A 25,108-nucleotide genomic window follows, 5' to 3' on the forward strand; every position below is an offset into this window, starting at 1 on the left:
ATAGGGCCCTCTGAGAAGGTGCCCTCTGAGACAGCTAGAGATCCAAATGCAATTTTTTTCCTTGTGTGGTGCTTTTGTGGGTTTCTCCAGGAGCCCTTCCCTGGGGTGTTCCAAGTCTCTCCCGTGCTCAAGGCCCCTCCATTCAGCCCTCAACAAATAACTCCCCCCTCGGTACCTGACTGCCAGTGCTTTCCATCTGGTAGCTTCTCCCATCCACTGGTCCACGTGGGCGGAGTCACTTTCAGGAGAAGGCAAGGTTGGCTTCCTTTCTCAAGGGTCCACCTCTCACTGTTAATACTCTCACCTCCTCCTGCAGGTTCTAGGAGGTCTGTTGAGCATTTAGACAATTTCAGCTGTGTGCTTATCCCAATCCCCTGCGTCCTCCAAACTCTGAAGAGCATGTATCACATTGCATGACCCACCCATTTCTCTGTCCATGGGTTATGTTCCTTGCCCATGGACTTGAATGCACGTTATTTATGTATTTATTAAAAAAATTTTTTTAAACGTTTATTGATTTTGGAGAGACAGATAGAGCCTGAGTGGGGGAGGGGCAGAGAGAGAGGGAGACAAAGAATCTGTAGCAGGCTCCAGGCTCTGAGCTGTCAACACAGAGCCTGACATGGGGTTCGAAGTCACAGACGGCGAGATCATGACCTGAGCCAAAGTCAGATGCTTAACTGACTGAGCCACCCGGGCGCCCCCGCATAATTTCTTTATTCATGGTGCACACATATCGTGGAGTTGTTTCCATTTAAGAGTGCCGTGCTCCTTCAGTGAAGTCTCACCGGTAGGAGAGAAGGAAGCAATCACTTAATGAAAAGTGCCTCGTCTCAGATTGATGCTTCCCAAATGGAAGCTTTATACATTTGTGTGTGTGTGTGTGTGTGTGTGTGTGTGTGTGGATAAAGGGGAACCTAATTTGCTTTCACCTGTGAAGTGAATGAATTTATGGCTTGAAGCATGCTGTTAGTATAGCCTGTCTGTCTGACATGCTTTCTTCCCTTTCAGATCTGTTTTTTTTTTTTTCATTTGGGATGTTCTATTTATGAAGTATTTATAATTCCTGTTTACCAGAAATGAATTTGGATCGTTGCCCAAAGCACCAGGTCTGCTGTTTCTGAACTTTAAAAAAAAAAAATTCTCTGCTTTTGTTCTGTTTAATTATGTAGGCTTTTGCTTTCCTCTTATCAGGACCATGATTCAGTCCCTTTAGTGTGTAATTATCCCAAGTGTCCTTGATTTGCTAAAGTGAGAATCTCTCTATTTTTGTCAGAAAGCAGGACGTTGTTCTGCTTTGGAAACCTTTTGCAGCATTTTGTTTTTAGTTGTGCCTTTGTGGTCCCAAATGTAAACACACAAGTTTGAATTCCTACTCAGTAACAAGAATTAATCTTGAAATAAATTAATAAAAAAAAAGGAGGAAATGTCTAAGCATCCATGCCTTATTTGTAAAACAGAGTAATGGCAGGACGAGGCCACATGATCTTTTGAAGATCCTTCTAAGTCTGTCCTTTTATATAGGGTAAGAACATGAACTTCTGAAAAAAAATTCATGTCTTTAATTTCCACATGCTTTGTCTGTAAGATAAGCTGATTCTACTTCATTCAAGTTCATAGGAACATTATATGGCATAATAGTGCCTGAAACAGGAAACATGAAATAAATGCTTGTTCTCTCTAACAATGCAGTATATTTGCTAAAGGAAAATGTTATTTCTAAAACTGCCCTTGAAGAAAGGGAATTTTTTTTTAATGCCAATTTTATTGTCTTCTTGCAAAGTTAATTACATTTCTGGATCCCTCAGACTTCATAAGGCTATCTAACCTGGCGTTTGAAATGGGATGCCATTCATAGTGACAATCCCTATCTTGCTGACTCCTACCCATGTCACGTCACCAGCAGTGGCATTTAGGAATCCCCAGAGAAGGAAGGCTTTCATTTGTTCTCATAAACAAATGCAGTCAGTACCTGTCTGGAGTCTGTCATTGGCTCCCTTTCTGTGCCTGCCTCTTTGAGTGAGGTCTGTTGCTGAATCGTAGGAAAGCTCCCCAGTGTTTTGGATTCTTCCCTGGCCCCTGTGCTGCTGAGCTCCCATGCTACAGACCCTTCAAGGAGGCATAAGGGCCTATAATCTATGAAACCTTCAAAACACTGTATCCCATTTATCCCATTCTGGTTCCTTGCCTATGATATGGGAGAATGTTTTCTTCCCATCCTGCTCTATTTCATCACACAGTAGAGAAGAGGTTAGTTTGGGGGATCAATCCAAGTTATCTGAGTTATAAATGCCTAATATAGTAAGTGCTGGAGGTCCACTGTGCTAGCAAGTCAAATTTGCATAAGTTGGCCAAAACTCACAGTGATAGTATCATAGTCTTAAGCTGGGACCTCTATGATGATGATGTTTGGGTTTGTGCCTCTATATAAAATACTTAGAACTTTATTCACTGTCACTGTGATCCTGTACCATAGAGAAAAGGTGCCCCAAACATCTAGCTTTAGAAACCAATGGGGCTTGGAGCACCTAGGTGGCTCATTCAGTTGAACGTCTGACTTCGGCTCAGGTCATGATCTCACGGTCCATGAGTTTGAGCCCTATGTCAGGCTCTGTGTTGACAGCTCAAAGCCTGGAGCCTGCTTCAGATTTTGTGTCTCCCTCTCTCTGTCTCTCTGTCCCACCCCCACTTGTGTTCTGTTTCTCTCTCTCTATCAAAAATACATAAACATTTTTTTAAATTTTATTTGTTTATTTTTTTTTAATATTTTAATGTTTATTTCTGAGAGAGAGAGACACACAGAGTGTGAATGGAGGAGAGGCAGAGAGAGAAGGAGACACAGAATCCGAATCAGGCTCCAGGCTCTGAGCTGTCAGCACAGAGCCTGACACGGGGTTAGAACTCATGAACTGTGAGATCATGACCTGAGCCAAAGTCGGATGCTTAACCAACTGAGCCACCCAGGTCCCCCTCCAAAAAAAAATTTTTTTTTTAAAGAAACCAATGGGGTTTATGTCCATGGGACCCTGGCGAGGCTGTGGGGATGTAAGATACTGCTTTGGAGAAGCTCACGTGCAGACTCACTCATGCTGGGACCCAGTGCAAAGGCAACACTTGAAGACATGACTGTGTTATATGTGAAAGACATTTCTCTGTTAATAAGTGTCTTCTGGAGGGGCAGGGACAGGTTTGGACTTTTTTGGGGAGACAGGGGCACTGGTGAGCACCCTTTTTGCACTCTCCCTCTACCTTGCTAGTGCAGGCAGATATTCATAGACACAGCCTCATTACAGCCATAGTCATGCTCTGCCCCCAGCACTCATTTCTGGACTCCTGAAAACCCCAAGTGTGCCTCCCCTGCAGCATGGTTTCCTGGCCTCCTAACAGCTGTTCATGTGTCCTGCCTCTAGTGGTCTTCCCCCGCCTCACGAAACTCACAGACATGGCCTGCTCTGGAACTGTCCCACAGCCTCAAGAAAGCCAGCAAACACAATCCACACAGAGAATGCCTTTCATCATCTGGCCATCATTTGTGGCTGGAGAGGCTTGTGTTTCTGGGCCCCACAGGACTGTAACAATCAGAAAAACTATTCTGGCAGGCTACTCCAGTGAGGGCACTGCACAAAGAGTAGACTCAAATACACCACCGGTCTGCCTGTGAAAAAAAGCCCATCTACTTGTCCTGTAACTTCAACCTGAGGGACAGGCTTTAGGTTTGCCACGCACCTAGAGGTCGTAAAGGAGCTCTAAGGGAGCATAGGCAGAGAAGTGACATCTTTGAGCTTTCCCTTTGCCTTGCCACAGCTTGCTTGTAACTCCCAGAAAGGAGTGTATACAATCATCTAAAGCCCAATTTTTGTAAAAATCAAACAGGAACACCTCCAGATATTCTGGGGTGGAGATCAGCAGGGCTTAAAACTCCCACAGGGTTGTGTATATTGGCATACTTTAAAAGCTGCTACTTGAGGATCTGGCTTCCAGTCAGCCTGAAACTATGTGCTGACTGAGATTCTCCCTTTGGGACACTGACAGGCCTACTCATACCCTCAACAACTGGAACCTATCAAGAATATATCAGGCTGATTAGACAATCACAAAGGCCAGGAGACAACCAAGAGCTGGGGCACGGTTGTACAGGGAGGCTCATTTCCTACACTGGGCACTCTTTCAAAACTGGGAGAGATAGGTGTTTCACATAATACACGGAAACAAATACAAAGTCAAACAGAATGAGTAAAGAGGGGAATATGTTCCAAATGGAAGAACAAGACAACTTCGAAGAAAGACTTTAATGAAACAGAGGTAAGTTGTCTACCTGATAAAGAATTCAAAATAATGGCCACAAAAAGCCTCCCTGAACTTGGGAAGATAAATGAATAAACACAGTGAGAACTTCAACAAAGCAATAGAAAATATAACAAGGTACCAAAGAAAAGTCAAAGAGCTGAAGAATACAATATATGAACTGAAAAAGGCACTAGAGGGATTTAACAGCCTACCAGATGGAGCAGAACAGATCAGTGACCTGGAAAAGAGGGCAGCGGAATGCACCCAAAGTAGCAAAAAAAAAAAAAAAAAAAAGAATTTTAAAAAGTGATGATACCTTAAGGGGACCCTGGGGCACCATCAAGCAGAATAACATTCATATTATCGGGATTCCAAAAGGAGAAGAGAGAGAAAGGGGCAGAAAACTTATTTGAAGAAATAATGGCTGTAAACTTTCCTAAGCTGGAGAAGGAAACAAACATCCAAGTCCAGGAAGCCAAGAGAGTTCCATATAAGATGAACTCAAAGAAATCCACATGAAGACACATTAAAATGAAAATGCCAAATGTTAAAGATAAATATAGAATCTTAGAAGCAGCTAGAGAAAAACAACTTTTTGCATACAAGGGAACCCCCATAAGCTATCAGCTGATTTTTCAGCAGAAACCTTGCATTCTAACTAAGAATACTCTATTCCACAAGGTTATCATTCAGAATTGAAGGAAAGAGAATTTTCCAGACAAGCAAAAGCTAAAGGAACTCATCACCACTAAACTGGTCTTAAGAAATCTTAAAAGGATTTCATTAAGCTGAAAATAAAAGGCACTAGCTAATAATAAGAAAATATATAAAAGTAAAAACCTCACTGATAAAGGTGAATACGCAGTCAAAATAGCCACTTATAAAACGAATGTGAAGGTTAAATCAAAAGTAGTAAAATTACTGTAACTACAATAACTAGCTGAGATGTACAAAAAATAAAATGATGTAAAACATGACATCAGAAACAATGTGGGTGGAACAAAAATGTAGAGTTTTTACTATGTATTCAAATTTAAGCTGTTGCTAAATTAAAATAGGCTGTTTTTTATATATAGACTATTATATGTGAAATTCATGGTAACCACAAAGCAAATGCTTACAGTAGGTACACAAAAAATAATGAGAGAAAAAACTGTACATAACACTAAAGAAAGTCACCAAACCACAAAGGAAGAGAGTAAGAGAAGAAAGGAACAGCATCACTATAGCAACAGCCAGAAAACAATGAATAACATAGGAATAAATACACATCTATAATAATTACTTTAAATGTAAATGGACTAAATTCTCTAAAACACATGAAGTGGCTAAATGAATAAAAAAAAATCAAGACATCCATATGTTGCCTACAGGAGACCTACTTTAGATCTAAGGGCACACAGACTGCAAATCTATGGAAAAAGATATTACAAACAAATGGAAATAAAGCTGGTATAGCTATATTTATACCAGAAAAATAGACTTCAAAAACAAGGACTGTAATAAAATATGAAGAAGGACATTACATAATGATAAAGGAGTCAATTCCATAAGAAGATATAACATTTATAAATATTTATATGCCCAACATAGGAGTACCTAAATATATAAGCAAATATTAACAGACATAAAGGGAAAGATTGACAGTGATACAATAGTAGGGGATTTAATACCTTACTTTCATTAGTGGATAGATCATCTTGACAGAAAATCAATGAGGAAATATTGTCTTTAAATGACACATTAGACTGATGATCTTAATAGATACATATACAGCACATTCCATCCAAAAGCAGCAAAATACACATTTTTCTCAAGTGCACCTAGAACATTCACAAGGATAGATAACATGTTAGGCTACAAAACAACACTCAGTAAATTTAAGAAGATTAAAATCAACCATCTTCTCCAGCCACAATGGTAGAAAACTAAAAATCAATTAGAAAAAAATAGAAAACCATAAATGTGTGAAAATTAAATAATGTACTGTTGAACAATCAGTAAGTCAATTAAGAAACCAAAGAGGAAATTAAAAAATAACTTGAAAGAAATGAAAATGGAAATACAATGATCCAAAATCTATAGAATACAGCATAAGCAGTTCTAAGAGGGAAGTTTATATGATATAGGCCTACCTCAATAAACAAGAAAAATCTCAAACAATCTAACTTTATGCCTGGAAAACTAGGAAAGGAAGAATAAATAAAGCTCAACATTAGTAGAAAGAAGAAAATAATAAGGATCAGAGCAGAAATAAATTAAATAGAGATTAAAAAATAAAAGATCAATAAAACCAAGAGCTGTTTCTTTGAAAAGACAGAACAAAATTGACAAAACTTGGTAGACTCACAAAGAGAGGAAAGAAATGAGTAAAATCAGAAATGAAAGATAGGAAGTTACAAGTGATACCACAGAAATACAAAGGATCATAAGAGACTTCTGTGAATAATTACTCACCAACATATTGAACAAAACAGAAGAAATGGATAAATTACTAAGAACATACAATCTTTTAAGACTAAATCATGAATAAATAGAAAATCAGAATATATTGATTACTAGTGAGAAGATTGAAACAGTAATTTAAAACCTCCCAATAGAAAAAAGTCCAGGATAACACTGTTTCACTGGTGAATTCTACCAAACATTCAAAGAAGTTTTACTATGTTTTCTTCTAAAACTATTCCAAAAAGCTGAAGGAGTGCTTCCAAACTCTTTTTGTGAGGCCAGTATTACTCTGGTACCAAACTCAAACATGGACACCAATAAAAAAAAAAAAATTACACCTCAGTATCCCTGATCTACATGGACACAAAAATACTCAACAAAATATCAACAAACCAAATTCAATAATATGCTAAGATTCATTCACTATGATCAAGTGGGATTTGTTCCAGGGATGCAAGATGATTCAGCATCTACAAATTAATCAACATGATATACCACATTAACAAATGAAGGATAAAAATCATATGATTATCTCATATAGAAAAGATATAGAAAAGTCATTTGACAAAATTCAATGTCAATTATGATTAAAACTCTCAACAAAGTGGGTATAGAGAGAATGTACCTCCACATGATAAAGGCCATACATGACAAGCCCACAGATAACATTACACTCAGTTGTGAAAAGCTAAATGATTTTTCTCTAAGATCAGGAACATGACAAGGATGCCCTCTCTGGTCACTTTTATTCAGCATAGTATTGGAAGCCCTAGCCAGAGAAATATGGTGAGAAAAAGAAATAAAATAATCTAAATTGGAAAGGAAGAATAAAACTGTCACTATTTGCAGATGACATGATAATACATATAGAAAAACTCTAAAGACCTTACCAAAAAACTTTTAGAGCTAATAAATGAATTCAGTGAAATTGTAGGATAGAAAATCAATATATAGAAGTCTATTTTGGTTCCATACACTTATATTGAGTTATCAAAAAGAGAAATTAAGAAAAAAAATCCCATTTATAATGGCCTTGAAAAGAATAAAATACTCGGGAATAAATTTAACCAAACAGGTGAAAGGACTGTACACTGAAAACTGTAAGGCATTGATAAAAGAAATTAAAGGAGACACAAACAAAATGGAAAGATACTCTGCACTCATGGATTGGAAGAATTAATATTATTTTGTCCATACTACCCAGTCCACAGTTTTGTATAGAATCACCAAAGACCTAAATAATAAAAACAATCTTGAGGAAAAAAGGAACAGAGTTGGAGATATCATGCTTCCCAATTTGAAGATGTACTACAAAGCTATAGTAATCAAAACAGTATAGTATCAGCATAAAAACAGACAGATAGATTAATGGAATAGAATAGAGAGCCCAGAAATAAGCCCATGCATGTATGGTCAATTACTTTATGATGTTGGAGCTAAGAATATTCCGTGGGGAAAAGAGGCTCTCTTCAATAAATGGTGTTTGAACACTGATAGCCACATGCAAAAAAACAAAAAAACAAACAAAAAAAACATGAAACTAGACCATTGTCTCACATCATACACAAGAATTAAGTCAAAATGGTTTAAGAATTGAAAGTAAGACCTGAAACCATAAAACTTCTGGAAGAAAACATGCAAGGTAAACTCCTTGACATCATTCTTAGCATTGAATTCTTGGATCTGACTTCAAAAGCAAAGAAAACAATAGCAAAAATGGACAAGGGGACTACACCAAAGCTAAAAAGGTTTTGCACACTAAAGGAAACCATTAACAAAATAAAAAGGCAACCTACTGAATGGGAAAAAATATTTGCAAATCATATATCTGGGAAGGTATTAATGATCAAAATGTATAAAGAGCTCAAGTCAATAGCAAAAGCAAAAAAAAAAAAAAAAAAACAGTTAAAAAATGAACAGAGGGGGGCGCCTGGGTGGCTCAGTCGGTTGGGCGGCCGACTTCGGCTCAGGTCATGATCTCGCGGTCCGTGAGTTCGAGCCCTGCGTCGGGCTCTGTGCTGACAGCTCAGAGCCTGAGCTTGTTTCAGATTCTGTGTCTCTCTCTCTCTGACCCTCCCCCATTCATACTCTGTCTCTCTCTATCTCAAAAATAAACGTTAAAAAAAATTTAAAAAAAGAATTAAAAAAAATGGACAGAGGATCTAAATAGTCATTTTTCCAAACAACACATACAGTTGGCCAACAATCATGAAAAAATGTTCAACATCCCTAATTATCAGGGAAATGCAAATAGAAACCATAATGTGATATCATCTCACACCTGTTAAATAGCTATTATCAAAAAGACAAGAAATAACAAGCATTGGCAAGGATGTGGAGAAAAAGGAACTCTTGTGCTCTGTGGGTGGGAATGTAAATTGGTGTAGCCACTTTGGAAAACAGTATGGATGTTCCTCAAAAAATTAAAAATAGGACTACCATATGATCCAGCAATTCCACTTTTGGAAATGAACAAAGAAAACAAAAATACTTGCTTGAAATTATAAATGCATCCCTCATGTTTATTGCAGAATCGTTTACAATAGCCACGATATGGAAACAACCTACATGTCCATTGGTGGGTGAATGGATGAAGAGACACACGTGACTACACACACACACACACACACACACACACACACACATGGTAGAATACTGCCCAGCTGTAATAAAAGGAAGATTTACTGCCACTTGCAACAACATGGATGGATCTTGAGGGCATTATGTTAATAATGAAATAGGTCACACAGGAAAGAAAAATACTGTATGATTTCACTTTTATGTGGAATCCAGACAACAAAACTTATAGAAACCGAGCAGACTGGTGGTTATCAGAGGGGAAATGGGTTGAAGTGTGGGCAAAATGGATGAAGGGGGTCAGTTGTATGGTGACAGAAGTTAAGTAGGCTTATTGTGCTGTTCTGCACCTAAAACTAATATACAAATTTTACCTCAAAAAAAAAAAGTATAGACTCAAATGAGCTACAACATACTCACTCATCCCAAGACGGAGTGTCACTCTGATTTCTCAAAGAACTTAAATCATGGACATTTTTAATGTGCCCAGTGTATTTCCTGACTATCTTTCACCTTATATATTGGCCTTACCATGATATGAACATTTATTATTCACTTGTTACAGTGGTTTTGTATGCCTACTGTTGGAAGACATATACATACAAATAAGAAACAGGCATGGGTCAGTCTTCCAGGAATTTGCACAGTCTATAAAATAGCAACCACAGAGAAAAATTTAGACATATCAGTACATATTATCTCATCATTTCTGAAAGACGAGTACTACTAAGTTTATCTGAATGATCTGACCACACTGAACTTCCTTGGAATCATAGTTATTTAATAAAAATATATGGATGAAAATATTAAACACCACTACTCTCATATAATCAGATTTCCCTATCATCTAAGAAAATATGTGCATGTTCTAGGTACTGCAAATACTCGAACTTGCTTAATTATTATAACAACCTTGATAGTTATGTATTATATGGCTTATTTTATGAAGGAAACTCAGTGAGGGACATAGTAGGTTGTGCAGAATCACATGACAGCTGGTCCAGGGCAACTGTAAAGTCTGTGCTTTGGATGTTACCTCCTCGTCTTTAAGGATACAGAGAGTCTTCTCAAAGGGTGGTTAATTTTTATTAATTATTTCATGATCATTTCACTCGTTATTCATTATTTCATTTATATCTTTATAGCCAGCCACAGGTAGTAACTACCAGGAAGTACACTTGGAGAAATTGCTGTTTAGGCATAGAAAAAGGCCAATGAGTGATCATCACATCATGATAAGGATAATTACAAGTGGTTTTTAAAATTTGTTTTGCTGTTAAAATAGTGCTACATATTTCTTTTATTTCCTTCTGTGAACACGCTCCAGGCACTTCCCTTTCACTCCACTTCACCATTATCCACTGTTACCCACAATAATCACAAAATCATGAGTTTACACAAAACTGCACTAGCACACTATGCATGAGCCATTTGCTGTCAGCACACTCTTTAGAGGGGTTCAGTGGGAGCAGATATGGCAGATTTTCTAGGGATCTTTGGCAAATAACCAACTGCTTTCCTGAAACATGGTTGTCTACCACATGGAAGAATAAAGGCGCAAACGAGTATTTCCGTTCTTTTCCGTAAATAGTAATGCTGAACTATATAGACTACTTAGAAGATTCCAAATGTAAGCAATCAAAGAAGGAAAAATTAACAATGACAAAAAATCCATGGTGTAAGTTTTGAGCTATTTAGATCCAATTAAAGGCCAAATCTCAGCACTAACGTTGTTTAGAACAACAGCAGTTTGGAGCTTTACAGATTAGACTTTGTCTCTTTTGACTTTGAGATGCATTATTATTATAACATGGTTAAAATGCTCTATTTAATTCTAATTAATTCCAAACCATATATGAGGATAATTGAAGTTAAAGCTCGCTTTGGTCAGTGTTTGGGAGAAGGGCTATTTATACAAAGGTAGTTCCGAGAAATTCAGGGGTTGAAGAAACTGTTCTGTGTGGATTGTGGAGACTGAAATACAGTTCTGTGCCTTGGTCAAAATCTACAGAACTGAACACCACAAAGAGTGGATCTTACTTTGTAATTTAAAAAAAAAATCAAAGATGAGGGGAAAGATAGAATGAAGACCATGACAGATGAATCCAACTGTATTACCTATGAACCACGTAGCCACATTGAAGAGGATGTGACTAACTTTGGGAAAAGCAGAGTTTTGACCAGATACTGTAAGCGAGGTCCACAAGAACTGTGCATAAGCCCTGGAATCTACTTGGTCGGTTTGTTGATGCCAGGATTGGGGCAGGGAAAAAAACACGAGTTTAGAGCATCTTGTGACGCTAGAAAGTGAGAGTTGCTAAAAACAGGATGGGGGATGAGGCATCTTCCCAACTTGGAAGAGCTTGAGTGACAGAACAATGATAGTATTCCATTAGGATCCAATGAAAACAATAAATAGCCACAAGCCTGTATTGATATAAATAAATAAATAATTGAACAAGTAGATAAGGGGGTTAAACAAAAACTTTCTTGCTGAGGAATTCCTATTATAAACATAGGAGGAAGGACTCCATTAGCAATATCCATTGGAAAATCCCCATTGGTGATTAGCTTTCAACATAAGAATTTTGGAGGGACACTTGAGGCGCCAGGGTGGCTTAGTCAGTTACACGTACAACTTTGCCTCAGGTCATCATCTCTTGGTTTGTGAGTTGAAGCCCTGCATCAGGCTCTGTGCTGATAGATTGGAGCCTGGAGACTGGAGCCTGCTTTGGATTCTGTGTCTCCCTCTTTCTCTGCCTCTCCCCTGCTCGCTCTCTATCTCTTTCTCTCTCTCTTTCAAAAGTAAATAAACGTTAATAAATTTTTAGAAAAAAAAAGAATTTTGGAGGGGCACAAATATTCAATTTGTAGCACAGGGTATTGGCAGACTCAACATACAGAATATTTCTGTCCTCTGAAGGATCTCTCATATTGTCCTTTTATAGCCACATCTAGTTCCCTCCTGCTCCACCCCCCATCCCTTAATTCCTGACAACCGGCAGTCCTCTATTTCTATATGCAATTAAAAAAAATCGTAAAGACAGATTGATTTACCTTCTTCCCAATGAAAGGCAGTCTTTCTCCTCTAACTTGAAGGGTAGATAGCACCACATTTGTAGACTATATGAAGAACATTGATTTTTGAGTTGGATGTTTGTGAGAATTGGTACATTCATGGTTTGGTGATAAATTCACAGGGCTCAGCACCAAGCTACCAGGGATCAGATGATCACACTGCCCCTTACTAGCTGTGTGACCTTGTACAACTTAGGAGACTTCTTTAAGACAGTTTTCTCACCTGGAAAGCCAGAGGTAACAAGAAGACCATAATGATACGTACCTTAAAGTCCTGGAGAGAGAAGTACCTGAGATGATTTAACTAGGTTACCCAACATAGCAGTTGGTATATACTAATTGATTCTTCTGGAGTTATTATGAGGTGGGGATGGCACTGACGGGGTGCAGAAAACAAGGAAAAGGCAAATGACATCCAAATCTTTAACTCTACTTTTGCGAGTCCAGGAGGAAAAAATAACAAAAAAAAAAAAAAAAAAACAAATTTATACAAGATTATTCACCAAAAGGGATCATTATTAAGATACTGAGAAAGTGTGAAATTACCACCCCCCCCCACATTCCACATCTACTGATTGCAGAGTTCTGCAAAAATTAGAAATGATTCTTGATCAGTATTTTAATTTTGAAAGGGACAAATGACATTCACGTTTCATTTTCTACACTCAGAACCTATCCATTAGTGTCCTTCAAGCTTTTTAATTACTTAGAATTTCCCCTTCAAAAAATTCCTGGGGTGCCTGGGTGGCTCAAACAGTTGAGCGTGGGACTCTTGGTACCAGCTCAGGTCATGATCTCAAGCTTCTTCTCGTGAGATCGAGCCCCACCCCCCCCCCCCACACACACACAAACAGTGCAGAGCCTGCTTGGGATTCTCTCTGTCCGCCTGCTTCTGCCCCTCCTGCATTCGTGTGTATGCTCTCTCAAAACAAATAAAATGTTTTAAAAAGCCTTTATTTTATGATATGGGTTTAACTTTACCTTGCACACACAACCCTAAATGTGCACCTGGACAGATTTAAATTAATTCTCTCTAAAGCATACAGATCTCAAGAGCATTTGGGCAGAACACTGTCTATAATTGATATAACATATTGGTAAATCAACACATTTATTCCCCCTCCCCCTGTGAGTCATGCAGCTGTATACATCTAAAATAAGCCTTAATTCTACCTCCCACAAACTGATTGGAAGTCTCTCTGCTAATGTTTCTTTAGCAGTTGATACAAATGAAATAATTACATTGAATTTTTTTTTTTACCCTGGCATTTCCAGCTCTCCTTTTCAAACAGGTCTCTTTGAGAAAGTTTTTTTTTTGTTTTTTTGTTTTTTTTGAAAGGCACTGCTGTCCCTTTCTCCTTCTTTGGCATGCTGGTAATAATACAGAGGAAAATAGATGTGTCCTTTGTTAGCAATGTTTTTTGTTTTGTTTTTGTTTTTGTTTTTGTTTTAACTAATACTGGACCACATTTTACCACAGTTGCCAGGGATGTAGTGCCTTTTTGAAGTCTTACATAATTCTCAAAATTACATGGTTTACCAATGACAATGAAATAAGAATTCTCCTCCTTTTATAAGTGAATAAATACATTGGCTCACACGAGTATGTGACAATTCTATTTTGAATGTAATGTATTCTTTTCATATCCAGGTCATTACCTATAAAAGTTACATACAGCATTCCATCTTTTCCTTTCTTTTATGCATGCATGAGGAGATTATTATTATAAATTGCATTTGTGAACCTGGAATTGGGTCAGAGGCAAATGACGAAATATATCCAGGAGAATCTTCTCTTGCACAGATTCTCAGGATAAAATCATAAAGTAAGGTGTGGCACATGTCAGTTTCTTAAAGTTAATGTCTGCCAGAGGTTTAGATCTGACTGGTCACCATAGGAGAAAGTCTGGTGCAGGCTAAATCAGGCTCAGTTATAGACTGCACAGAGTCTGGTGGGATGTGTCTCATCTCTAATAAATCCCTGGTCATCTGCCATTTATTTTTTACTTTATATGAAATGTGATCACGTTTTGATCACGTTATATGAAATAGACAACGTTTTGCATGAAAAACTTAGAAACTACATACTGTATTTGGGAAAGTATCAAGGATTGATGGGAGAATGTTTTTATGAGCACAAGGACAAAGAATGGACATATTCATAGAAGGACAGAGATAAAAAGGCATTTAATATACTCTATTTGAAGATTTAGACTTCTAATCATTTATATGTTTTATGCTTATTTATACCTAATTATCAAATTATCCATTTGTCAGTTAATTACTGACTCTTCTCTGGATTCCACCTAAAGTATGAATGGAAGAGTCAAATTTAGGTCCCTTACTGATAATAGTTAAATAAAGTAGTTGCCATTAATTGAGTGCTTGTTATATTCTAAGCACTGGGTTAAGTGCTTTGCATGAATTAAATAAACCTGAAACTAACCTTATGAAATTGATATTTCATTATAAATGTTATAGTAAAGTAAATTGAGGCTTAAATAAGATAAATAACAGGCAGTTGTAAATATTTGGGAAATGTATACTTTGTAAATTTGTAATTACTATCTCAACACTGTTAGAGAAGTCTTAGAAAAGGTACAATTTGATCAATTAATGTAGTCAAACATCAACCATAGGATAATCAAAAAGCTCACCACAACTTTGCTTCAAAATGTTAATGTTTCATTTGTCTAATCTTGTCTGACCTTCTCTGAGTTGCCCAGAGTATAAACTATCTCTGTATAAGTGTATTAAACAGTTCCTGAAGTGCTCTTTAATAGAAAACCAAGATTGCTAGCAATTGTCTGAAAGGTAGAGTATCTTTAAAGAAGAAACATTCAATGAACTATTTTTATAATTCCATTTTCTCACTAGTGATCACACTGCCCAAAACCTTAAAAAAAACTCATCCATGGTTTTGTTTTGTCAATTTAGTTCTGTCAGAGTAATTCCAGCCAGATCAAATAAGTGCCATCTTATAGTTTATCCCTTCCCCCATACAATAATATGGTATATATCACTCATTGTTACCATCAATTCAACAATTATTACAAGCTTCTGAGAAGCACTGCACAGCACAAAAGTTTTTCCTGGGAAAAAAAATCACCAAAAAGACATGACCATGTCAATCAAGTCTACATAATTATTTTTCAAAACATATCATTCTTAAAGAAGATACTGAGTAAGTATCACAAGTAAGATAGTACAAGTTATTATATTTAGAAATTCATGTATAGGGAGATTCAGTGATTATATGATTATATATGGTATGATATGATTATATAATTTATGTATATGATTATATGATCCAGTGATTATATAATAAAATGGATAATTACAATTGATTTCTTTCAGTATTTTGATTTAGAAGTAATTGAAATTTGCCATTGGCTGAAAAGTAAACCGTATTAATTCTGTATCACTCTTCAGTTTTTAAAAAAAAAAATTTTAACATTTATTTATTTTTGAGAGACAAAGAGAGACAGGGCGTGAGCAGGGGAGGGGCAGAGAGACAGGGAGACACAGAATCTGAAGCAGGCTCCAGGTTCTGAGCTGTCAACACAGAGCTCGACGCAAGGCTCAAACTCACAAACCATGAGATCATGACCTGAGCTGATGTCAGACACTTAACCAACTGAGCCACCCAGGCGCCCCCACTCTTCAGTTTTTAATGAGCTTTCTCAAGGTGACTTGTTCCCTCTGCATTAGCTTTACAGGAGCAAAATATTTCCAAGCATCGTTTTACTTTTGCATTTTACAGCTTGCAATGGATGTTGAAAATAAGACTATATAGAGAAAAATAGCATTGTTTGCAGTATTATTACACACAAGTGCTTTCTTTTTGATGTCAGTGATATTGTTTCCAACAAGATGTTGGTCAAAGGGTACAAACTTGCAGTTATAATATGAATAAGTTCTGGGGATATAATGTACAGCATGATGACTATAGTTAACAACATTGTAGTATATATTTGAAATTTACTAAAAAGATATTAAATGTGGGGCGCCTGGGTGGCGCAGTCGGTTAAGCGTCCGACTTCAGCCAGGTCACGATCTCACGGTCCGTGAGTTCGAGCCCCGCGTCGGGCTCTGGGCTGATGGCTCAGAGCCTGGAGCCTGTTTCCGATTCTGTATCTCCCTCTCTCTCTGCCCCTCCCCCGTTCATGCTCTGTCTCTCTCTGTCCCAAAAATAAATAAAAAACGTTGAAAAAAAAAATTAAAAAAAAAAAAAGATATTAAATGCTATGTGTGTGCACACGCATGCGCACACACACACACATACACACACATATAACTTATGTTAGGTGATGGAGGTGTTAACTAAGCTTGTTGTTGGAATCATTTTGCAATAATATAAGGATATCAAACCCTCACATTGTACATATTAAAGGTACACAATGTTATATATGTAAAATGTATCCCAGTAAAACTGGAAACAAAAAGAAACATGCATTCATGTATAGACACACACCAAGAATTGAGCTCAGTATCCATCACAAGTTTGATAAATATCTTCTATCTTATCATTAACCTTGTATTTTGTTGCTAACAAATTGACTTTAAATCTTTCAGAATTACTTTATCATCAATCTTGAATACTGTTGTAATTAAACAGTAAAATGTTTACTACTTATAAACTAGTGTCATTTGAAATCCTTTAATAAATCAGTATAATTGAAAACCTTACTGGGACTTAACTGTTGAGAAAGATTCTCTTTTTGGTTTTTAGCCACCGTCCCCCGACAATAAAAGAAAAACAGAAGTTCAGCTAGTTAGCAGTAGTATTTTCACTTGTTTTATAAATAACCATGTTTGCTTTATGGTCCAGAGCAAGAGCAAGATAATGACTTCAGTTATAGGTAGGGTTAGTGTCCTTGCTGGTATTTAAGCAGGTGCCTGATATTAATTAATAAGATGAAATAAGGTTACTGACCCTGAATAATCCTTGAATCTAAAGGTGAAGCACAAGTTATGAGTATTGTTTAATTGGAATTTAAGCTCCTACATATTGGCCTGATTATGGAGGAGGCAAAATGGGAATGGGGTCTCAGGAATCTTCTGGCTTACGTTATTTCAGAAGTTTATTGTGCTCCCTTTTGTGTGAGTCTTCTTACCTACATGTTTTCCTGGAAGCTTGCTCCCTGAGCAAAGGCTCTATGATGACTTGAGCTTACAGTGTCGCATGAGGATGAAAATGTTTACCAACTAACTCAAAGGGCAACCAAAGGGTTATTTATTTGTTTAACAAAAAGTGAATCCCACGCCCTCCTAGAAAAGTAGGACTGCCTAGCTTCCTTGTTCCTAGATGCAACTATGGATTCCGCCAGATGAACATATGGCAGAGAGTAATTAAGAGACTCCTACTGGGAACAAGCCATGCACCTTCAGAGCCATTTCCAGAATGTTGAAAATTTCTAGCAACAGCATATTCTGTGGTCTTGTTTAGCCTTCTGGCCGCATTTGCAAGTTGTGTGACAATCCTACTTATGTAGGAGATGAGCTGTACGCAATCCATAGGTGAAGGGATCTGCAGAATTCTGTAATTAATATGTTCTGAAGATTATATTAGGATTATTCCAATTGAATATTTTGCTCCTATGGTTTTGTACCACATTGAGAGCAGAAAGTAAGATCACTGTATGAACGCTGAGTATGTCCTATCAGGTTTACATAAATGTTCCCTTTCTGAGCTGCAATTTCATTATTATTATTGTTAATCTTCTTTTTATATTTTGGTCCACTGAAACTTCACCTTTTTGCTGAGCATACTCCAGACCCGGAAAATTGTGTAGCCTTGTATAATCAGATATGTTAAGGGAGACGAACCTCACTGTTGAGAGAAAAAATGTGTGTGTGTGTGTGTGTGTGTGTGTGTAAAAAGTGTTTTTTTAACTGAAAATGAAAAATGTTTCTATGTGAACAATCTTAAAACTACATAAACATTTACTCCTACAAATAGGGAAATCTTTTATATAAATTTTTGTTAATGTTTATTTTTGAGAGAGAGAGAAAAAGAGTGTGAGCGGGAAGGGGCAGAGGGAGAAAGAGACACAGAATCCCAAGCAGGTTCTAGGCTCTGAGCTGTCATGTTAGCACAGACCCCAATGCAGGGCTCGAACTCAGGAACCGCGAGATCATGACCTGAGCCGAAGTCAGATGCTTAACCCACTGAGCCACCCAGGTGCCCCTACAAATAGGGAATTCTTAATGTTATGCATAAGTTTACCTGAGGGCATTGGCTTCTTACATATAGGCAAGTCTTGCTTTTTGCATTTGCATTTCACTCTCTTTATAAAATATCATCCTGATTCTGGCTATCCCTTGCTTTGTACATGCCCCGCATGTTTCTAGAGCTAGCGGAGATACATTATTTGCTCCATGATAATACATTAATAATGGGGTTGCCAGGAGCCTCTTATATCTTAAAAGTGTCTTCTGTCTTAAAAGCAGCAGCTTGCTCTAGGCAAAGAGTAAATATGTGTTGATGGACTTCGAATTTAAGCATTCCTTTTTCATAAATGACCAAATGCATCTGCTATTTTTGTACTTAAACTGGAAAGCACATTTTTAACTTCAGTGTTGTTTTTTTTTTAAGTTGATTTTTGTTTCAGGGGGTTTACCTCTTATTGTTTATATCACTAGCCCATAACACTCAGCGGAAGCACTCATGGCTTGATTATTGTGATTAATGAAAAAAATGCTTCCACGATATTTGCCAGCAGATTAAAATTGAAGCCGTTGATTAAACACATATTTCAGCCCATCTCCGCTGTGGTGTTTTCTTATGGGAATCCGTTCTCACTAAAGAGCTCTCACACATATATATGTGGCTTCGGGAATGAATTAACACTCTTGATCAAATTAACTAAATGTGTTTTCAAATACCACCTTCCATCATGGTAATGTGCTTTGTTAGTGAGACACAGTGAAACTCAAAAAAGAAAAACTGGGGCCTTGCGGGCTACGGGGAAGACATAACCTCTTTTCAGGAGAGACCATACCAAAAGCCACAGCAGACATGCAAGGGTCTCAGTCTCGTGGCCTAAACTGTCGGGTGAACAGAGAGAAGGAAGAGCACTGCAAGAACAGCACCGTAAGCAGAGGCAGGGGATGGGGTGGGTAGGGCATCAGCTTCTCTAGGACATCCTTTTTCAGATGCTGTCATGGGTGCTCAAGGCCTCCAGTTGAAGGGGGAGTTTTGGTTACAGTCATCAGGTGTAAGAACCTATCCTGGCTGTTTGAGCAGGGCAACCTGAGTAATTTTCAGGGGTGATTAAGTGACAACGATAGAAATTAGAAAAGGTGAACGTGAAATTCATACATAGACAAGGTATGAACTCTTTCAGCAATACAGGCCACTGCACATCCTTCCCCTGTTTTGTTTTGGTTTTTTTTTGTTTTTTGGTTTTTGGGGTTTTTTTTTTTACTTCCTTTTCTCTCTTCTCTTAAACATGATTTGAATAGAATTATTCAGATTATTCTTTGAAAACAAATTTTGAAACTGTAAGGTACTGTTTTATGTCACATATGTGTTGTTTAGACAAAATGATTCAGTCTCACTACCAGAGTAATTCGTGGAGATAGAAATGGTCCCTAGGTGAGAGTTGGCCATTCATTTAATGCTTCATGTTGACGTTTGCAATGTGGCATGGTTTGTAATTATCAGAGTCAGTCCAGATACAACGATACACAAAGATGACAAACAGATTTCTTACCAACATCAAGAAGGGCCTGCATGAAGTAACACATTTTCAGCACGCGTTGGCATGGAATTAAACGTAACTTTTAGTCATCTGCACTGTTTCATTCTGAAAATAGGTTGTGGCTATGCCGTCATATTACGCACATTCCTCTACAGTAACTACTAACTAGATATTTAAAAATTATGCTTTCATTTATAGCCTTCTGACTGGTGAAAATTCTGTTAGAGTTCACGAACTACCATCCTCAACCTTTACTTTCCAGATGCATTTCTGCTACTATCATGAGCATTGAATTATCTCCAGATTACCTTATGGAAACATCAAATGTAAAACAAGGCTATTAAAACAAAGGCAGGGGGCACCTGGGTGGCTCAGTAGGTTAAGCATCCACCTTCAGCTCAGGTCGTGATCTCAGGAATTGTGAGTTTGAGCCCCACATGGGGCTCTGTGCGGACAGCTCAGAGCCTGGAGCCTGTTTCAGATTCTGTGTCTCCCTCCCTCTCTGAGCTTCCCCTGCTCTGATTCTCTCCTTCCCCTGCTCTGATTCTCCCCTTCTCTCAAAAATAAGTAAACACTAAAAATAAAAAATAAATAGAACAAAGGGGGGCATCACATTATTTGTACAAGGTGCTATGTAGCAATTCAAGGATTCTGTTCTGAAAATCCCAATGATTGGTACTTATGTCCATTTATAATTGTGTCAAAATGTCTCCCTGGCATTTCCCAGAAGACTAGGATGATTTTTTTTCTTTGTAATGAACAGAGTTTTTGGGTTTTAATTTTGGTTTTAGTTGGTTTTCATTGTGATTATGTGAAAATGTTTCACTCCGAGTGAGGCTTTTATTTAGCCTCTCAAAACAAACAACCCCAAATGGATTTAGATATGAAAATGAGAGTCTCAGGCTGCAAAGTAGCTGCCAATTATATTATTTTACTGCACCACATGATGCTTTTAATCAACCATATTAATTGTTAGAGAAGGTTATTCTGTTAGTCATATGAAGAGACAATGCTTTGCTTTGCAGTGGCTTAAGTGGGTGTATTATACTGTCATGTACTTATGCCTTTTTCATTAAGTCACATAATTTCAGTGCTTTTGAATATGTAAATCACCATCCTTATCACAAAGTTCTTTACTTTGCGTTCAGAACATATTTCTTCTCACAATGCAGGAGGAGATCCACGCCCCATGGGCCAACCCATTACTTTGAACACTTGCCAGACGCTGTTCCAAGCTCTGGGGATACAGCAGGGGATAAAATGGATTGAGTCTCTACCTTCAGGCTGCTTTTATTCTGTCGCAGGGATATAGATAGTAAACCCATAAACAAATGAATATATTTTAGGCGGCAATAAAGTTTTATGAAGGAAATGAAAGTGACTCAGGGAGTGAGAAGGTATTGCTGGCAGGAAGGTATTGAACACAGTTTAACCTGTCGTTGATATGACTTGGGATCATCTATTATAAATATTCATACTTGCATGGCACACTGATAGAGTTATGTTTGTCCCTAAAGACAGATTTTTAATCTCAGCTATCCCTGTTCTGGGAGTAATGATAGGTACCCCAAAATGCACCACTTAATATATTTATTACTTGCATGGGCAAGAAAGCCTGGAAATTAGCCTGGTTAGAAAAATTGCAGTAAGAGAGAATCATTCTACCTCTGCATGAATACTAGGGAGGGCTGATAATTTTAGTCAGAGTATTTTTATGTAACATATGCTCTAGAATCTCAGTGATCTTTTTGGTTATACTTTGGTTATGCATTGAGGAGTGGAGATTGAACGAAATTTAATTAATTATCGTCCTTTTGTCCCCCATATGGATCCATTTCTGGCTTTGCCATTGAAGGATCCTAAGTCTTTTACTAAAATATGAGTAACTAAGATTATTAATATGGTTATTAATGTTAATAAAGTTATTAATACAGCATGACATTGATAAAAGTTGCTTCAGTTGATGTGGTTTTTTTTTCCAGAGAAACATCATTTTTACTTCTCTAACTTTTATTATTTGGATCAGAGCCTTGATTATTCCATCTTTATCTGTAAAAACAGATAAAACTGATCTGAATTGCAGTTTTGCCATCCAAGCCTTATATAAAGGGTAAATTCTCCTGACCTTCTTCAGAATGTTACCATAGCTAATGTTAATAATAGTAATGCAGAATTCTCACTAGCTCAGCAAAATGAGTAGTATATATTTAAAAATCAAGGTGGCTTGCTCTGAGTCCTTCTTACTGAATAATTAAGCATTCCTTAGAGGGCTAGTATATATCTATATAAAGGAAATGGTACTGATATCAAAATAAACTTGAAAATAAGTTGGTTTCCTACTGCTTTATACATACATATATCACTAGCGTAAATGTGTTGTCAATTTCAGTAGCACTGACTTCAGTCTTAGAAATATTACATATGTATTGTTAAAGTATGTTTTGCCAATATGTGCACCAGACCCTGGTAGGTCTCAGAAAATCAAGGACGAGACTGGACTAGATACAGTGCAGAACTTAGTGATATTTGATGAATCAGATCAGTTCAGTTTAGTAAATAGGTCTAATTATTGGTATCATGTACGTACATCAGCATCTAGCCTCCCACCTCTCCCCACAATTGTCCAAATCAACTGTTTAGTTCTGTCTTCTCACTGACTTCCTTTTGCCAGAAACAGAAAAGCCAATGGGGTATGTCTGTTTCATTGTTTAGCACGCTTTCATAAGCCTGGTAGATGCCTTCAGTACTCATGATGAGAAGTACTTTGATTATCAAAACAATTCATGTGACTACAAACGTAACACCACCTGACAATTTTATAATTCTTTATAATTTGTGAATGCCTTTCAGAAAGGACTTTCAGATACTTTTTTATTTTGGTACTCCAAATGGCCTTGTAAGTTAAGTGGGGCAAGAATTAATATTCCTGCCTAATTTTATAATTTACACATTCTAGTTGTTGGACATTTAATTTTAAAGCACTTGCAAAAACTTTTTACATAATGAAAATGCTTAAGATACATATATATTTAAATTTGTTGATGATGTGTTTGAAAGTTATCTGTAAAAATCAGACTCAGTTTGTAATTTCTATGTATAATTCCAGAGAATCCTTTTTTAAAATTATCCTCCTGTGTTAATGTTTTATATTAAATATTTATATTAGTGCATATAGTATATATTATACCTTTTGGAGGGCAATCCAGAGTCTATTAGCATACCTTAATACAAATAAATAACTTTTCCTTTGTCTAATTTGTATTGAGTGCCAATTTCCCATTTACCTAAGATTGGAGTTTTATTCTTTCAAAAATAGTACTTGTAATCAAATTTCCATAGAATGATAGAAAACAATAAAAGTAGCAATTAATTTAGGTTGTAATGCAATGGCAAAGTTCTATTATAATAAAAACACGATCATATGTATATGAGGCTGTGATGTACTAATGTGAAGTTGAATCCACAGTAAGATTGAATTTATTGATTTTATTTTGTAAATGTGATAAAGCTTTTATGTGATTTGAAAGAGTAACTGCATTGATACTTGGGGTTTTTGTTAAAACATTCACATGGTATATCATCAACCAGAAGTAAATTCCTAAATAGAGACCGTTATTAAGCATTGTTATTCAGAAGTATTTTTGAAGATTTTTAAGTGGAATAGCATCTGTAAATCACCCAGAATAGTCATGGTATATATCATCTATTCAATATAAGTAAATATTAATTTCCTATTTTGTGGACACAAATGGGCTCTACAAATTTCCTCTACAAATGGGCTCAAATAACCTAAAGCATGGGTATTACTTAGTTGACTATGCCTTAGCTCTCAAGTTTCTTGGACAAAAAGAAGATTGTAATCTATTAAAGTTATATTCCATAATTTACATTGATAGTTACACCATCCTTTGAAAATACAATAAAAAATCAAATAAATTTCTAGTAGAAATTATCTTCAATTTGTACATTGGGATACAAGCCGTTGAAACTATAAAACTATCAACTAATTTATTCTTAGGCAAATACAGACTCACTACAGTTTAGAAATCTAGTTTGCCTACAGAAAGCCCCTCTTCACAGTCTTTGATTAGGAGTATAAACATCATTTTAAGTGTCCTGGATTGCCTTTAAATCTTCACCAGAGAAACACAGACATATATTATATACTGCATTTCCAGTAGGGGGTGACGTACTATTGAAAGTAGTAAGAAGAAAAGGTTTGAAAACACTTGCCCTACCAATGAGAATGGAAATTTTTGCTAGAAAGCTCTGAAATAAAATATTTTAAGAAAAATAAGAGAAAATAAAATTAATACCTTTGAAGGTGGCTTCTGGAAGGAGAACTCCAAAATCTTCATTTCACATACACATAGCTTTGAAGCTTAAATAGGTTAGTCAAGCATTTTTTTCCCCTCCATTTCCAAATAGGAGTTCCAGTTTTGTTCTCATCAGTGTAGAATGTAAGTAGAATTTCTATCAGAGAGACCTTTTACCTTGCTTGATTCTTTTAAGAACAAAGTCTCTTGCTCTGAAGAGAATAATTTTCAAAAACCAATTTTTGCACATAGAATACTTTGTAAAACAGCATGCAGATAAATACTGAGAAACACTGGGTGGAAACTTGAGAAAGATGTTGGAATCTGACAATGACTATGACCTGCTCAGAGCTAGACCCTGTGGGAGGCAGGTTGCATGCACTGTCTCAAGTAGTCTTCACAGTCTTCTTGTCTGACGCATAAATGACTTGAAAATTGCAAAGCTCCAAAAGAGGAGGCAGGCTGGAGATTAGGTATTAGGCAGTAGAAGAAGGTGGGATAGAGAATGGGAGATTCAGGATTGTTTGGCATACCATCACTTACCATTTGCTAAAGAAAAAGGCTTTCAAGGGGGCGCCTGGGTCACTCAGGGGGTTAAGCTTCCCAGTTCGGCTCATGTCGTGGTCATGCGGCTCCTGAGTTCAAGCCCTGCGTTGGGCTCTGTGCTGACAGCTCAGAGCCTGGAGCCTGCTCCGG

The 25,108-nt window shown here is 37.0% G+C and overlaps 1 protein-coding gene across 1 annotated transcript in view; it reads left to right on the forward strand.

Moving 5' to 3' along the window:
* CHSY3 (chondroitin sulfate synthase 3) overlaps nucleotides 1-25,108 on the forward strand; it is a 283,098-nt gene that overhangs the window by 172,987 nt on the left and 85,003 nt on the right. The gene's annotated exons all lie outside the window — the stretch shown is intronic.

The sequence above is a fragment of the Prionailurus bengalensis genome, chromosome A1 (assembly GCF_016509475.1).
Source record: "Prionailurus bengalensis isolate Pbe53 chromosome A1, Fcat_Pben_1.1_paternal_pri, whole genome shotgun sequence".
Taxonomy (NCBI): domain Eukaryota; kingdom Metazoa; phylum Chordata; class Mammalia; order Carnivora; family Felidae; genus Prionailurus; species Prionailurus bengalensis.